The following is a 17,035-nucleotide window of genomic DNA, read 5'->3' as shown; positions in this document are numbered from 1 at the left end:
TTGAACTTGTAGGTAAAGCATGCGAAATCTTTTTCCGCCAGCATTTGAAACGGTGACGTAACCGCCGACTAAAGTGGCGTCAGTGTTCAGACTTCTCTGCCGTGCACAGCGACAGGCAGAGGCTGCAGTGGTCACGTCACGTACAGGGGCAATATGTTCCCCACGAAGAAACGGTTGTTTCAAGGAAGAAAACGAATGCCGGCGAAGGTGAAGCTCACGAAGCATTGTGCATAGGAAGACGAAGGGCATCATGCAGACAAATGCAGCGCACATATGAAGTTTCTCCAGCAATGACGTCACCATGAGTTTCCCCGCGCACCTTCATCGCACAAAGGAGAAACCTGAGCACCGTCGAGGTTAGAATGAACTAAATAATAGTTCACCGTAGTTGAGGCTTTAATTGGTCAGTACGTGACAGTTTTAAATGTTAGCGCTAAACTACTTCGTATGCTTTACCTAGAATCTTCCTAATTCGAATTCTTCAATAGCCGCCAATCCTCAGAAAACCATTTTATCTTCCCTTTAACAAACGATGTCCTTACCCACGTGAAAATTTGCTTCTGGTTTGCTGCTGGAATCCTACTGGTTCCAGTAGTACTGGTTTATTAGCACATTCCCAGCAGCTACTGGAACAAGCAGCTGATGGAACCAGTAGCCTATGGAATCAGTAGGTGTTGGAGACATTAGCGTCCATATAGCATCGAAACATTACATTTAATTCAGTTTAGATAAATGATTCGTAGGATATATCCCTTAATTTTTGAACATTTCTGAAGCATAAAACAAATTTTAACTTCCTAAACATTAAGCATGCAAAAAAACACTTGAAACCTGCGGTAAATTGGTAAACTCATCCTGCAGGACCATGCAAACCTGCCCGTAGTAGAAACTCAAGTACAGCTTCAAACCCGTCTTGAAAAGCAGCAACTAGCAACAAAGCCCGAAAATATACATACAACTTCTATGTGTGACTTGTGCTCACATTCTAATACCACATGGGTTCTTGCTTATATATACCCCCAAGATGGGTGTCCCACAGGTGTTAGTGGTGAATAGTTAATAAGAAAAGTTATCTCATTAAATTTCTGACTTTTTATTCAAATCTTGCGCTCCTAGTCGGATAGGTTAATAGTCTGATACTACTTGAGTCTGCAGTGAAGGTCCGCCGAAATTCACGACCGCCGCACAGATTTCCTCCACGACAAAAAAGTACACCGTTGTTAAAACTTTTCTTGTTCCCTAAGCAACAAACTAATTGCAAGAAAAAAATATTGGATCTACAATTTTAATGCCCGGCTTGTTTAATATAGTCAAACATTAAAATGTTTATTTCGTTTACTATAGCGATGGGCCAGCGGAGTAATACAGTACGCCGCGGATCATGGCCGAGTGTTCGCAACTGCTGTTTTTTTTTTTAAGTTGTATTCTGCTATAGCTGCAAATTTCTGTGAGCTGAAGGATATATTATTAACAAAAAAAAACAAAAAGAAGCTCTCCGAACAGAACAACAAAAAATCCTTATGCTGGAACCAGAACGACTAGCAGAAAACTAGAATAAGCACCGGGCTGAAACCGGTACAACAAGCAGGAAACCAGGAGGTTTCCTGCTGGTTCCAGCAGAACCAGTACAAACTAGTCGGTTCCCAAACACAAATTTTCAAATGGGAATCTTTGGCCCTACTCAGAAGGAACACGACGAACGGTTGTTTCGCGCCTTGGAACGCTTGCCTTAAGCGGCATGACCCTAAACGAAAAAAAATAGAAAGTTTAGTGTAAAGGAGCTTTGTTTTCTGGTGTGCCGCGCGAGCTAATATTGCATACGCCCGGATACAACGAAGTTTCGCGCAACTAAAAATTTAAAGCCGCCATCGAACGTTGCAGAAATGCGCAGATTTCTTGATCTTGCTAATCATTACTCATTATTCATTTCAGGGTTTCAGAGTTGGCTGAACAAACGACACCTTTGGGTCAACTGCAGCAAGTGGACACTGAGTGGGTCTGCGCAGCACTTCAGCCGAATAAAAAAAATCGGCCGGATGTTTTTGTCTCAAGGTCAATGAGAGCAAATGAGATGCGCTATGCGCTAACTGAAAAGGAGACGTTAGCTATACCATGACCCGCAAAACGTCTCGAAAGCTATGGGCGTGGACTGCACATTATTCTAGAAGCGGATCACAAACCGTTGGTTTCTTTGCTAGGAAAGACTCCACTTTATCTGGATCCGCCTCTCATTCAAAGGTTCAGAATGCGGCTAATGGAGTTTAGTTTCGAGGTGCATTATGTCCCGGGCAAAAATCTGTAAATAGCTGATGCACTCTCCAGAGCACCAATGCGAGGCCAAAAGACGAACTTCCTTTCGGTCGATGAAGTCAACTGTAACGTTGCCGTATTTGAGTTAATCGAGTCGGAGCACTTCAGGCTACTAGCCGAAGAACAAACGGACTAGACTTGTCCTACGTTAATTGCGTCGCTATGTCAGTGAGGGCTGGCCTAGTCTACCTTCGTTATCGGCCGTTTGGAGGCCTTGTAGGAAGGATCGTGCCGTTTTGAGCGTATGTAAAGGTGTCTTCATGCACGGCTCTCGCCTTGTTATGCCACACAGCTTTAGGAGCGGTATGTTAAAGCTGGTTAATGAGGGCCACCAGGGTGTTGTGAGATGTAGAACAGGGGGATGGGAGTCCGTGTGGTGGCCAGACTTAAACTCTCAACTTGCGGTATTCAATGCCAACTGCCGCGCGTGTTTCCAATTTCGCCTCCAGCCGTGCGAGCCGATGATTCCGACCGAGACGGCTTTTCGGCAATGCCAAAGGGTTGCGGCGGATATCTGCCACGTGAAATGCTGTGACTACTTGCTCATGGTGGATCACTTTTCTTTATTTTCGGTATTGTGTCCGCTGACCTCTCTTAGCAGCACTGAAGGTATTTATCATATAAAAATAGTGTTTTCTACGCACGGCATACCAGAAACGCTGGCATCAGATAACGGTGGTCTATTTGTCGGCCAAGAGTTCAAACAGTTCGCGCATGTTGATGGATTCAAAAGTGTGACGTGTGGCCCTAGGTACAGGAGGCAAACGGGGAGGTACAAAGAATGGTTAAAACCGTGAAAGAACAGTTGCTAAGTTCTGGTGAACTACATCTGGCTTTCTTAGAGTACAGGGATACGCCGGGACACCTACACAAAACGACAGCAGAGCTACTCAAGAGGCGGCGGCTCCGCACTACCTTGCCTCTCCAACCAAAGGAGTAGCCAGCTAAGACGCCCAATCTGAAAGAAGCGCGGGACATAGACGCAGCTTTCAGGGAGAATCAGCGGCAAAATTATGATCGCAAGCATGCTGCCCGCCACCTTTTTGTGCCAGGTGATTCTGTTCGGGTCGAGGACTGCAGGCGAAAAGGCGTGGTTCTTCAGAGTGCAAAGCGGCCACGATTGTTTATAATGGTTTTGGAGTACTGTACTCTTGTGATACTCGTCGCTTGCGTGTGACGTACACAGTGTCTGGATATATATATATATATATATATATATATATATATATATATATATATATATATATATATATATATATATATATATACTTTTTGGAGTTCGCCAGGGGGGGGGGGGGGGCGAGGCACGAGTCTTCATCGAGATGTCGTCCTGCGCAGCACCACAATACTAGGCCGCAGAAGCCATGTCTTTACCAACCAAAAAGCCTATTTTTGAAAATTTTTGAAAGCCTCCCTGAAATATTTCGTGTATGAGGAGGGAGTCCCGCTAAACAGCTTTGAAGCGTACTCCTTGAACTGTTTATTTTTGACGGGGGCTGTACCGGGGGGGGGATCTTCCATTAGCGCGTGCGTCCGATACATTATCTGTATCACATAACTGCAGGAAGGTGAGATAGAAATAGTAGAGGCGCAAGCCTCTGCAACGGCCTGATTTAAATTTGACTATAACCAAGCGGCGAATTTGAATGAACTGTTTGACAGGTCCCTGAAAGAAGTATAAGAACGTGCATGTGAGATGCTGTAAATAGAACGTCGGCCAGCAGTCACACGTGAAAGTTGCATAGTAGTAGTAGTATAAGTGTTTAATAAAAAAATATAATAAAAAAGGAAGTTAAAAGATTTTTGCTCACCCCGGCATCTGCCATCACTGTATTGGCGGCACCTGAGCTGGGGCAGCGGAAATTAAGGTTAGAAGGCAGTATGAAGAAGAGAAACGAAAGAGGTGAGGGGATAGCAAGAAAGGACATAGGGAGTAGTCGTATTTACACTATTTACAGAGTCCAAATAAAGTTGTCCAGGTCGTGCGCGCGTACAGTCAGAGAAGAAAAATAAAAAACACACGCGCACATTGTTCGCTCACGGGTGCGCGCACTGCCCTGCGGTCACAGTAGTGTCTTGAGCGAGTCCGGGAGTAGGCCCAGCTCTCTGTAGGCCGCGAGCATATCGCGACGAGCATCAGCGAACGCGGTACAGCGAAGGAGCAGGTGCTCCAGTGTCTCCACTGCACCGCATAAATCACACACTTCACTCGTCGCGATTCCGTGACGCATCCGTCGGTCCCCGGGCCACCCACAGCCGATGCGCGCACGGAGGATCATTGCGCGTTGCGACCGCGATAGAGCGCGGCAGCCGTTGATGCTGGCGATGCGCTCACCTCCGTCGATGCGTGGGTCGGGGTGCTGCCGTCGGAGATGTTCGTGAATGACCGCTCGCACGTCCTCCAGCGCAAGGGGGAGATGTCGTGGCGGTAGCTGGCGTGCGGCGGTCGTGAGTTTGGCGGCCTCCTCTTTGCCGGTGATGCCGCAGTGGCCGGGCACCCACTGTAAGCGCACGACGCATCCTTGCTGCGCTAAGCACGAGACGCTTGCGAGGATGTCGCGCATTAATGGAGTACCACGGCCGTTGCACTACTGTCGCACAGCAGAGCACTTCTGGGTGGCGAAGGGACGATGGAGAGCAGGAGGTCCAATCCCAGCTGGATCCTCATCAGCTCCGCCGTGGTGGAGGATCCCAGGAAGGTGGTGTGTGTCTGGCTGTGCAGCCACAGGGCGGGTATAGTAGCCGCCGCTGCGAGGGAGTCTCTTTGGCGGACTACTGAGCCGTCAGCGTACACGAGATAGTCCTGAAGCTTCTCGTGTAGGACGGCTCTGGTCAGCAGCTGCGCAGCGCACAACCTCGCAGCATCTCAACCTCCCGGTCCCGTGCATCCGTAGGCTGGCCTGGGAATTTGCCAGCAGGTGCGGATGGTGCCTGGGGAGAAGTACGCGGGCCCGGTCTCTGTCGGTCACGCTGTGGAAGCTGCTGGCTACGCTGACTCCGTCTGCCGGTCACCACCTGGATGGATGGATACGGCTGAACCCTTTACATCGGGCGGTGGCTCAAGTCACCTAGCCATGTCTTGTGAAATTTTACTCCTGTCTTGCTTTTAGCCACCAATCAGATAACCTTCGCTTGGTTACTTCTAACCTCTTAAAATCCACTTTCCCTTCACTATCCCTAAACCCCAATGCCTTGGGTAACACCGGCGAGCCCAGCTTCCGACGACGCGGAACACCCGGCTCCTGCATCGACGTTGCCTTCGCATCCAGAGGCATCGAGGCGATATGGCACCGATCACCATCTCTCTCGGGCTCGGAACACTACTCCATCCTGATTGAACCCACTGCGACGGAGGCGCGCGCCACACGCACATATTCCATTGTCAACTGGCGTGCGTTCAGGCAGGCTGTAGACGAGGCGGCCGCCTCAGGCGCCCCATTTTTCACCAGTCTGGTACGGAGCGCCCTCGCATACACCCGAAGAGCAGAGGTGAGGGCGGGGCAGCCCACACCTGGCAACAAACTGCTCGAGCTGCGCGAAAAAAGGGACCACGCAGAGCGAAGGGCGTGGATGGATGGATGGGTGGATACGGCTGAACCCTTTACATCGGGCGGTGGCTCAAGCCACCTAGCCATGTCTTGTGAATTCTAACCTCTTAAAATCCAGACGGACAGACAGGGGCGCCAACCGGATGGTCTACAACCGTCTGGACGCGGCAGCTCGCCGCCACGTCCACAAACTGTACCGCCGGCAGTGGGCTTCGTTATGCCATAGCATGGAGGAAGACGCCAGCTCGCGGAGGCTGTTCGACACCTTGCGGCGCATCACGGAACCACAGGCAAACCCGGAGCCGCTTTCCGCCCTGGCGATATCCAGCGGGCTCAGGGACGAAGAGCTCGCTGAGCGGTTTGCAGACCAGCTTGTGCCGCTAAGCCCCGCAGGTGCAGCTAGCATGGCTGCACTCGAGAGCCCGAGAAGCGGTGCCACTCCCTCTCTCGTCACCTCGGAAGGTCCCTGCGACGCGCCTTTCACCGCGGCGGAACTGAACAACGCGCTGCAGCGCTGCCGCCGCCGATCGGCGCCCGGACCGGACGGGTTGACCTACCAGATGCTGGGAAACCTGGATGCGGAGCAACGACAGATCCTCCTGCAGCAGATCAACCTTGTTTGGGAACACGGGGAGCTACCGGAGGACTGGCGCACCGCGGTCGTCTGTCCTGTCCGAAAGCCAGGGCGCCCACCTACGGAGCTAAGCGGATACCGACCAGTGGAACTAACATCGGCGGTGGGTAAGCTCATGGAGCATATGGCGTTGAAACGTTTGAACGAGCGAGCCGCGGATGCTGATTTGTTTTTGTGGGATGCGGTGCACGGTAAATTCGATTTCGGACGTTGTCACGGCTCTGGAACGCGCCAGGGCGGCAAGACAGGTTGCGCTGCTGCTGCTGGACGTCTCGAGCGCTTTTGACAACGTCCATCGCGCACCAATTCTCGCGGTGCTCGAGGGAGCCGGTGTGAGCGGGCGCCTGTTGCATATGTTCGCGGCTTCCTGAACGAGCGCACCATGCGCGTACGAGTAGGGGGCAATTTCTCCGAGCCTCGTCCGGTGGAACTGGGCGTGCCGCAGGGCTCTGTCATATCCCCGTTTTTAACGTGGCCATGTCGGTGGTGCCGGCCTGCCTCCCTAAGAGCGGCCGACACCGTGTGTACATGTCCATATATGCGGACGACATTGCTCTGTGGTGCCGGGGGCCACCGGGCGAGGCGCTACGCGTGCGGCAGTGCCTTCAGGAAGCGCTGAGAGCAATTGACGCCTGCGTGCGGGGCCTAGGTCTGTCGCTGAGCGCGGACAAATCGGTAGCCATGGCTTGCGTTTCCCTCTCGCGCGCGCGCCTTGCGCCACTGTTACTGGACGAGAGTCCGATTGTTTGGCGTAAATCACTGCGGTACCTTGGCCTGCACATTGACTGGCGACTTTCCTTCCGCCCCGCGGCGACCAAGGCCTGTTTGCAGATGAAGAGGATCACCGCCGCCGTTCACAAGCTCACCGTTCGAGGCCAGGGCACCTCACAGCAAGCCGCGCTGCGACTGTACAACGCCGCAGCATTGGGGGCGGCACACTACGCGTTGCCGCTCGTCTCGGTGCGCAAGCCGTGCTGGAGGAAACTGGAGCTCCAGTACCGCAAGTCGCTGCGCGTGTGCCTAGGCCTGCCTAAGAACTCTCAGTGCGCCGCAACAGTGGCCGAGGCAGGAGCGCGGCCTCTCCAGCTCCAAACAGCGCGCAAGGCATTGCATCATATCGACCGTCTCCATCGCGCACCGGACGGCGGCTCGCTTCTGCAACGAATACGCAAGCACCCACGCTCACGAATGGGTGCGGCGCTACAGGAATATGAGCGCCTCACAAAAGCCGCCCCCCCCCCCCTTACGGCCACTGCCCGCCCTGGCCTGCTGCCTCCGAGATACAGCGAGAAATCGTCGGCGTCGCGGGAAAGCGGAGCACCCCCTGTGCGCTGCGCAGCTGCTGACCAGAGCCGTCCTACACGAGAAGCTTCAGGACCATCTCGTGTACGCTGACGGCTCAGTGGTCCGCCAAAGAGACTCCCTCGCAGCGGCGGCTACTATACCCGCCCTGTGGCTGCACAGCCAGACACACACCACCTTCCTGGGATCCTCCACCACGGCGGAGCTGATGAGGATCCAGCTGGGATTGGACCTCCTGCTCTCCATCGTCCCTTCGCCACCCAGAAGTGCTCTGCTGTGCGACAGTAGTGCAACGGCCGTGGTACTCCATTAATGCGCGACATCCTCGCAAGCGTCTCGTGCTTAGCGCAGCAAGGATGCGTCGTGCGCTTACAGTGGGTGCCCGGCCACTGCGGCATCACCGGCAAAGAGGAGGCCGCCGAACTCACGACCGCCCCACGCCAGCTACCGCCACGAGATCTCCCCCTTGCGCTGGAGGACGTGCGAGCGGTCATTCACGAACATCTCCGACGGCAGCACCCCGACCCACGCATCGCCGGAGGTGAGCGCATCGCCAGCATCAACGGCTGCCGCGCTCTATCGCGGTCGCAACGCGCAATGATCCTCCGTGCGCGCATCGGCTGTGTGTGGTCCGGGGACCGACGGATGCGTCACGGAATCGCGACGAGTGAAGTGTGTGATTTATGCGGTGCAGTGGAGACACTGGAGCACCTGCTCCTTCGCTGTACCGCGTTCGCTGATGCTCGTCGCGATATGCTCGCGGCCTACAGAGAGCTGGGCCTACTCCCGGACTCGCTCAAGACACTACTGTGACCGCAGGGCAGTGCGCGCACCCGTGAGCGAACAATGTGCGCGTGTGTTTTTTATTTTTCTTCTCTGACTGTACGCGCGCACGACCTGGACAACTTTATTTGGACTCTGTAAATAGTGTAAATATGACTACTTCCTATGTCCTTTCTTGCTATCCCCTCACCTCTTTCGTTTCTCTTCTTCATACTGCCTTTTAACCTTAATTTCCGCTGCCCCAGCTCAGGTGCCGCCGATACAGTGATGGCAGATGCCGGGGTGAGCAAAAATCTTTTAACTTCCTTTTTTATTATATTTTTTTATTAAACACTTATACTACTACTACTATGCAACTTTCACGTGTGACTGCTGGCCGACGTTCTATTTACAGCATCTCACATGCACGTTCTTATACTTCTTTCAGGGACCTGTCAAACAGTTCATTCAAATTCGCCGCTTGGTTATAGTCAAATTTAAATCAGGCCGTTGCAGAGGCTTGCGCCTCTACTATTTCTATCTCACCTTCCTGCAGTTATGTGATACAGATAATGTATCGGACGCACGCGCTAATGGAAGATCCCCCCCCGGTACAGCCCCCGTCAAAAATAAACAGTCCAAGGAGTACGCTTCAAAGCTGTTTAGCGGGACTCCCTCCTCATACACGAAATATTTCAGGGAGGCTTTCAAAAATTTTCAAAAATAGGCTTTTTGGTTGGTAAAGACATGGCTTCTGCGGCCTAGTATTGTGGTGCTGCGCAGGACGACATCTCGATGAAGACTCGTGCCTCGCCCCCCCCCCCCTGGCGAACTCCAAAAAGTATATATATATATATATATATATATATATATATATATATATATATATATATATATATATCCAGACACTGTGTACGTCACACGCAAGCGACGAGTATCACAAGAGTACAGTACTCCAAAACCATTATAAACAATCGTGGCCGCTTTGCACTCTGAAGAACCACGCCTTTTCGCCTGCAGTCCTCGACCCGAACAGAATCACCTGGCACAAAAAGGTGGCGGGCAGCATGCTTGCGATCATAATTTTGCCGCTTATTCTCCCTGAAAGCTGCGTCTATGTCCCGCGCTTCTTTCAGATTGGCGTCTTAGCTGGCTACTCCTTTGGTTGGAGAGGCAAGGTAGTGCGGAGCCGCCGCCTCTTGAGTAGCTCTGCTGTCGTTTTGTGTAGGTGTCCCGGCGTATCCCTGTACTCTAAGAAAGCCAGATGTAGTTCACCAGAATTTAGCAACTGTTCTTTCACGGTTTTAACCATTCTTTGTACCTCCCCGTTTGCCTCCTGTACCTAGGGCCACACGTCACACTTTTGAATCCATCAACATGCGCGAACTGTTTGAACTCTTGGCCGACAAATAGACCACCGTTATCTGATGCCAGCGTTTCTGGTATGCCGTGCGTAGAAAGCACTATTTTTATATGATAAATACCTTCAGTGCTGCTAAGAGAGGTCAGCGGACACAATACCGAAAATAAAGAAAAGTGATCCACCATGAGCAAGTAGTCACAGCATTTCACGTGGCAGATATCCGCCGCAACCCTTTGGCATTGCCGAAAAGCCGTCTCGGTCGGAATCATCGGCTCGCACGGCTGGAGGCGAAATTGGAAACACGCGCGGCAGTTGGCATTGAATACCGCAAGTTGAGAGTTTAAGTCTGGCCACCACACGGACTCCCATCCCCCTGTTCTACATCTCACAACACCCTGGTGGCCCTCATTAACCAGCTTTAACATACCGCTCCTAAAGCTGTGTGGCATAACAAGGCGAGAGCCGTGCATGAAGACACCTTTACATACGCTCAAAACGGCACGATCCTTCCTACAAGGCCTCCAAACGGCCGATAACGAAGGTAGACTAGGCCAGCCCTCACGGACATAGCGACGCAATTAACGTACGACAAGTCTAGTCCGTTTGTTCTTCGGCTAGTAGCCTGAAGTGCTCCGACTCGATTAACTCAAATACGGCAACGTTACAGTTGACTTCATCGACCGAAAGGAAGTTCGTCTTTTGGCCTCGCATTGGTGCTCTGGAGAGTGCATCAGCTATTTACAGATTTTTGCCCGGGACATAATGCACCTCGAAACTAAACTCCATTAGCCGCATTCTGAACCTTTGAATGAGAGGCGGATCCAGATAAAGTGGAGTCTTTCCTAGCAAAGAAACCAACGGTTTGTGATCCGCTTCTAGAATAATGTGCAGTCCACGCCCATAGCTTTCGAGACGTTTTGCGGGTCATGTTATAGCTAACGTCTCCTTTTCAGTTAGCGCATAGCGCATCTCATTTGCTCTCATTGACCTTGAGACAAAAACATCCGGCCGATTTTTTTTATTCGGCTGAAGCGCTGCGCAGACCCACTCAGTGTCCACTTGCTGCAGTTGACCCAAAGGTGTCGTTTGTTCAGCCAACTCTGAAACCCTGAAATGAATAATGAGTAATGATTAGCAAGATCAAGAAATCTGCGCATTTCTGCAACGTTCGATGGCGGCTTTAAATTTTTAGTTGCGCGAAACTTCGTTGTATCCGGGCGTATGCAATATTAGCTCGCGCGGCACACCAGAAAACAAAGCTCCTTTACACTAAACTTTCTATTTTTTTTCGTTTAGGGTCATGCCGCTTAAGGCAAGCGTTCCAAGGCGCGAAACAACCGTTCGTCGTGTTCCTTCTGAGTAGGGCCAAAGATTCCCATTTGAAAATTTGTGTTTGGGAACCGACTAGTCAGTACTGGTTCTGCTGGAACCAGCAGGAAACCTCCTGGTTTCCTGCTTGTTGTACCGGTTTCAGCCCGGTGCTTATTCTAGTTTTCTGCTAGTCGTTCTGGTTCCAGCATAAGGATTTTTTGTTGTTCTGTTCGGAGAGCTTCTTTTTGTTGTTGTTTTTGTTAATAATATATCCTTCAGCTAACAGAAATTTGCAGCTATAGCAGAATACAACTTAAAAAAAACAGCAGTTGCGAACACTCGGCCATGATCCGCGGCGTACTGTATTACTCCGCTGGCCCATCGCTATAGTAAACGAAATAAACATTTTAATGTTTGACTATATTAAACAAGCAGGGCATTAAAATTGTAGATCCAATATTTTTTTCTTGCAATTAGTTTGTTGCTTAGGGAACAAGAAAAGTTTTAACAACGGTGTACTTTTTAGTCGTGGAGGAAATCTGTGCGGCGGTCGTGAATTTCGGCGGTACTTCACTGCAGACTCAAGTAGTATCAGACTATTAACCTATCCGACTAGGAGCGCAAGATTTGAATAAAAAGTCAGAAATTTAATGAAATAACTTTTCTTATTAACTATTCACCACTAACACCTGTGGGACACCCATCTTGGGGTATATATAAGCAAGAACCCATGTGGTATTAGAATGTGAGCACAAGTCACACATAGAAGTTGTATGTATATTTTCGGGCTTTGTTGCTAGTTGCTGCTTTTCAAGACGGGTTTGAAGCTGTACTTGAGTTTCTACTACGGGCAGGTTTGCATGGTCCTGCAGGATGAGTTTACCAATTTACCGCAAGTTTCAAATGTTTTTTTGCATGCTTAATGTTTAGGAAGTTAAAATTTGTTTTATGCTTCAGAAATGTTCAAAAATTAAAGGATATATCCTACGAATCATTTATCTAAACTGAATTAAATGTAATGTTTCGATGCTATATGGACGCTAATGTCTCCAACACCTACTGATTCCATAGGCTACTGGTTCCATCAGCTGCTTGTTCCAGTAGCTGCTGGGAATGTGCTAATAAACCAGTACTACTGGAACCAGTAGGATTCCAGCAGCAAACCAGAAGCAAATTTTCACGTGGGTAAGGACATCGTTTGTTAAAGGGAAGATAAAATGGTTTTCTGAGGATTGGCGGCTATTGAAGAATTCGAATTAGGAAGATTCTAGGTAAAGCATACGAAGTAGTTTAGCGCTAACATTTAAAACTGTCACGTACTGACCAATTAAAGCCTCAACTACGGTGAACTATTATTTAGTTCATTCTAACCTCGACGGTGCCCAGGTTTCTCCTTTGTGCGATGAAGGTGCGCGGGGAAACTCATGGTGACGTCATTGCTGGAGAAACTTCATATGTGCGCTGCATTTGTCTGCATGATGCCCTTCGTCTTCCTATGCACAATGCTTCGTGAGCTTCACCTTCGCCGGCATTCGTTTTCTTCCTTGAAACAACCGTTTCTTCGTGGGGAACATATTGCCCCTGTACGTGACGTGACCACTGCAGCCTCTGCCTGTCGCTGTGCACGGCAGAGAAGTCTGAACACTGACGCCACTTTAGTCGGCGGTTACGTCACCGTTTCAAATGCTGGCGGAAAAAGATTTCGCATGCTTTACCTACAAGTTCAAAACATTCGCTGGTTAAAACTTATCGAATTCTTAAACCTCTTCACTTGCCCTTTAAGTTTATGACCCCCGGAATTCCATCAAGAATATCCCACATTTGTCTTTGAAAATACTCCGGAGCCGAAGTTACGCCAAATGGTAGCCGCTCGCAGCAATAACGGCCAAAAAGAGTATTGAATGTTGTGAGCAGTTCACAGTTCCTTGCTAATCTCACTTGGTTGAAACCACAGTTCGCGTCGAGTTCGGAAAAATTAACTGACTGCACCAGTGAGCAACCAGTCTGTCCCAGCGTCGCATCTATTCGATAAATTTCGGACAACTTTGCGTCTCGTAGTCCAACTACAAAACGGTCAAAAAGAATAATCCGCTTTTTTATCTCCCCGTAGTCACATCTATCGGACAGCGTATGTAACAACATGCTCGCCTGGTTCTTGGTGGCGGCGATGGAAGCACCCGCTTTCGTAGGCCAAGTTTCGTGTGGCGACAAAATCGGTATCGAACTATTTTTTCACAACGTCGTATTTCTTCGAGTCTTCCTCGCACAAGATGAAAGTCTTGAAAATGCTGCGTGCCTGTCGTCCCATCGTGTACAGCAACGTACGCACCTGAGCCTCTTGAGGTCGCTCATAAAGTCCTGAGGCGAATCGGTAGTAATCGAATTCTTGTATCCACGCCGGCCATTCGGACGTCTTGTCAAAGATGAAGCTCGCTGGTGGCTGCACTAAAAAAGGCTGGGAAGAAACATTCGTTTCTTGTGACATTTCCCATTGCTGCTATCCGGATGGTATACAATGATGCTGGCGGCTGGCAACAGGCAGCGATATCTGCAGTGGGTACACTATATTTTGGACAGCGACTTCCGACAAAATGTGGTTTCTTGCTGGACGACACCTCGATATTGACTCCTGCGTCCCCCCTCCCCCCTGGCGAACGCCAAAGAATAAAGGACCCCGGTTTATTTCCACATGACAAATATATATGCAGACACTGAGTACGTCACGATTTTGTAGCTGCTCGTTAGTCTAGCCATGCCTGTTTTAGAATTTCGAAAAACGCGATTATTCTCTGCGCTGTGGCTCAACAAAACTTGGCTACATCTTGCCAAAATACATGCGCTTTCGGAAAGCATGCAGGCAAACCCACCTTTCCATTGCACGTAATAGGATAAAAAAGCCAAATTTTTTCCGGCAACATCTAGCGCCAAGGATAATTCCGTTTTCGGAATTCTAAAAACCGGCATGGCTACACTAAGGAACAGCTACAAATCTCTAATCGAAACTACGCGCGTAACTCTATAACTTAAAAAGATAATTATTAAAAATTATTTAGACACCTTACCACTTAAGATGATTTACCGGTTTTCTGATATCCTCCAACATTGGGAATAGTACGCCGGAAAACCCAATTTTTACTCCAAAATGCCTATTTTTGAAAATTTTTGTCTTCCCTGAAATACCTGGTAGAAGTCTAAAGTTTGGGAGGATTGAGGACGCAAAGCCGTTCCTCTTTAGAGAGGTTATGGTCGCTGAGGATGCATAACGAAGCATAATGTAGGCCTCACAAGCAAACCCCTTGCGAGTGTATCTCAAAGCGCGATTGAGTGTTCACTAACCCAAGAACCGACTTCGGTTTCAGAGGGAAAATAGCACAGTTATTTAAGAGTTATCTCACCAAATGCGAACGGCATGTTGTAATGAATAACTTGATCTCTAAACCGCAGGCCGTGCTGACTTGGGTGCCACAGGGCTCAGTACTGGTACCGAACTTTTTTCGCTTTACGTAAATGACTTTCCGTCAGCCTTAAAATATTCCCAATCATTAATGTACGCTGATGACACAGTGTTAGTATTTATAGGAGACCCAATAGGAGAACTAAACAGCAAAGTAAACGAAGAAGTAGTTAGGGTCTTAAAGTGGTTTACTACCAACCAGCTAACTGTTAATACCCAGAAAACAAAATAAACTGTGCTCAGCTCAAGGGGAAAAAATTTAAACAACAACGAAATCCGCTTGCATGTATACAATGAGCCGATACAATATGTAACAAGCTTTAAATACCTAGGTGTGCATTTCGATTCTGACATGCACTGGAGAAATCACATAAAACAAGTTTGTTGAAAACTTGCATATGGATGTCACATTCTCTTGAAAGCGCGAGGATGTTTTGATTACTCGATTCTATGCATACTATAATTTGCTTTTATACATAGTCAGTTAAGTTACTGCAGAGAATCTTGGAGCAACACATACCCCACATATCTTGAACGCATAGTCCGACTACAAAAGAGATCCCTAAGAATCATCACATATTCCAAACACAGTTGCCCTAGCAAGCCACTTTTTCAGACAGCCCATATATATTACCTTTACAATAAATTTATACGTTAAAAACTTCCCAGACAATACACAAAAAACTGGAATCCAATAAGCCGTTTCACCAAAGTATTTGTATAACTACTAAAAAGGACACGAGCTGCAAGTTCAAATCATTTAAACTTATGCCGCAATACATACGGGAAAAGGATGACTGAGTACAACGGTGCACTAATACAGAATGGCTTTTCTAATAATGTTAAAATTAAAAGTAATTTTTCACAATCCCTCAAAATGTTCTTGCTGAGTCTAATTTTCAGGATGGTCGGAAGGGTGAATTTTGGACGGAATAATTTTGTTAAGGTTATGTGCAAAGAAAGTCCGCATGAACAGCAATTGTATATACTGACATTTTTTAATAAAATTGATGCGCAAAGTGTGTGTTGGGATTTTATTATTTTGAATTTATTTACGTGAGTATTCTCTCCACTTGCTGTATTTGCAAGGTATCTTTGTGATGGACCAGACACTAGCCTTGGCTATGGGTTCAGCACCATTGTACATAGCTTTCTTGTACTTATTTCAGTTTTGAAATAGAAAGAAAACAATTTATGCGCCTTTCATTTTCTCAAAATAAAGTCTAAACCTTCCGCTGGTATTCCGAAAATGAAAGGCGCAAAATTTCTCCACTTTGTACGTGCACGCTACTGTCTATTAACAGCGCGACTGATGTCTTCAGTGACGCAGTGAGCCAGTTACACTTTCTCTGGCATTTACACAAGATAAATGCATAGGTGCCCCTATAATTTCCGCATTGCTACGTAGCTGCTGAGGACTACACAGGAAGACGACTTATGTTTCCAGTGCTTGCCTCTGAACGGTGAACAGATACTCGCCTAAGTTTAAATGTTACTCAGTTCCATTGCGAGGAATGCCAATATTACTGTTATCCGTGCATTCCGAAAAGGCGATTACCTTCGGCGAGAGATGATCGAGCAGGGTATTTAAAATCAAGCTTCTGAACTGTTACGTTTCACCACCTCTTTGTAACTTGAGGTTCGCAAATGGACGGCAGTAATACCACGTTTCGTTTTTGGAATAATGTAAATTTTAATTCTCATCAGCGGTCAAAATGGGTTGAACAAAAACCACACCGCCAAAAAACGCACGCAACCACACCGAAGAGCACGCGTCACTGGCCGGCGAACTTGTCACTCCGTGATTTACTTTACACCTGAGCAGAAAGGGAGAGCTGCTCAGCTATTACGACGCAGCATATTTCCAGTGCCAATTTCCAAGCAGCCAACAAGATGATAAACATTTTGTCGCAGGGGAATCCTTGTGTCACAGGGAATGCGCGTGAAGGGTATATGTACACATAGTGCACATCGCCCAGTGGCCTGTCCAATGGGGTGCGGCTGCTTGCGCTCCGCGGTGATAAAGTTTCGGATTAGCCGCCATACTTTATCAGTACTCTCACCTGAAAGCGGGGCTTCAGGAAAGCCACATCTTACCGTTTCAAGTGGTGGGCATGTGTTGTTCGACACATCAGTTGATTTCATATTCTTCCATTGTAGAGCCAGTCTTTTTTTCTCTGCTGACAAAATTTCATGCTCCGCCTGGTTTTATTGACATGGCCGTGTTCTTTTCGAAAATTCCGTGGATGTGGGATCAATGTATTGATTTGTACAAGCTTAAAGCACGTCGCAAAAAAGAAAACACACACAGAATAGAGTTTCTTATAACACCTGTTTTGAGTTAGTGATAA

Source organism: Amblyomma americanum, chromosome 1 (assembly GCF_052857255.1).
Source record: "Amblyomma americanum isolate KBUSLIRL-KWMA chromosome 1, ASM5285725v1, whole genome shotgun sequence".
Classification (NCBI taxonomy): domain Eukaryota; kingdom Metazoa; phylum Arthropoda; class Arachnida; order Ixodida; family Ixodidae; genus Amblyomma; species Amblyomma americanum.
The sequence above is the reverse complement of the archived record's forward strand: the minus strand, read 5'-3'. Positions refer to the sequence as shown.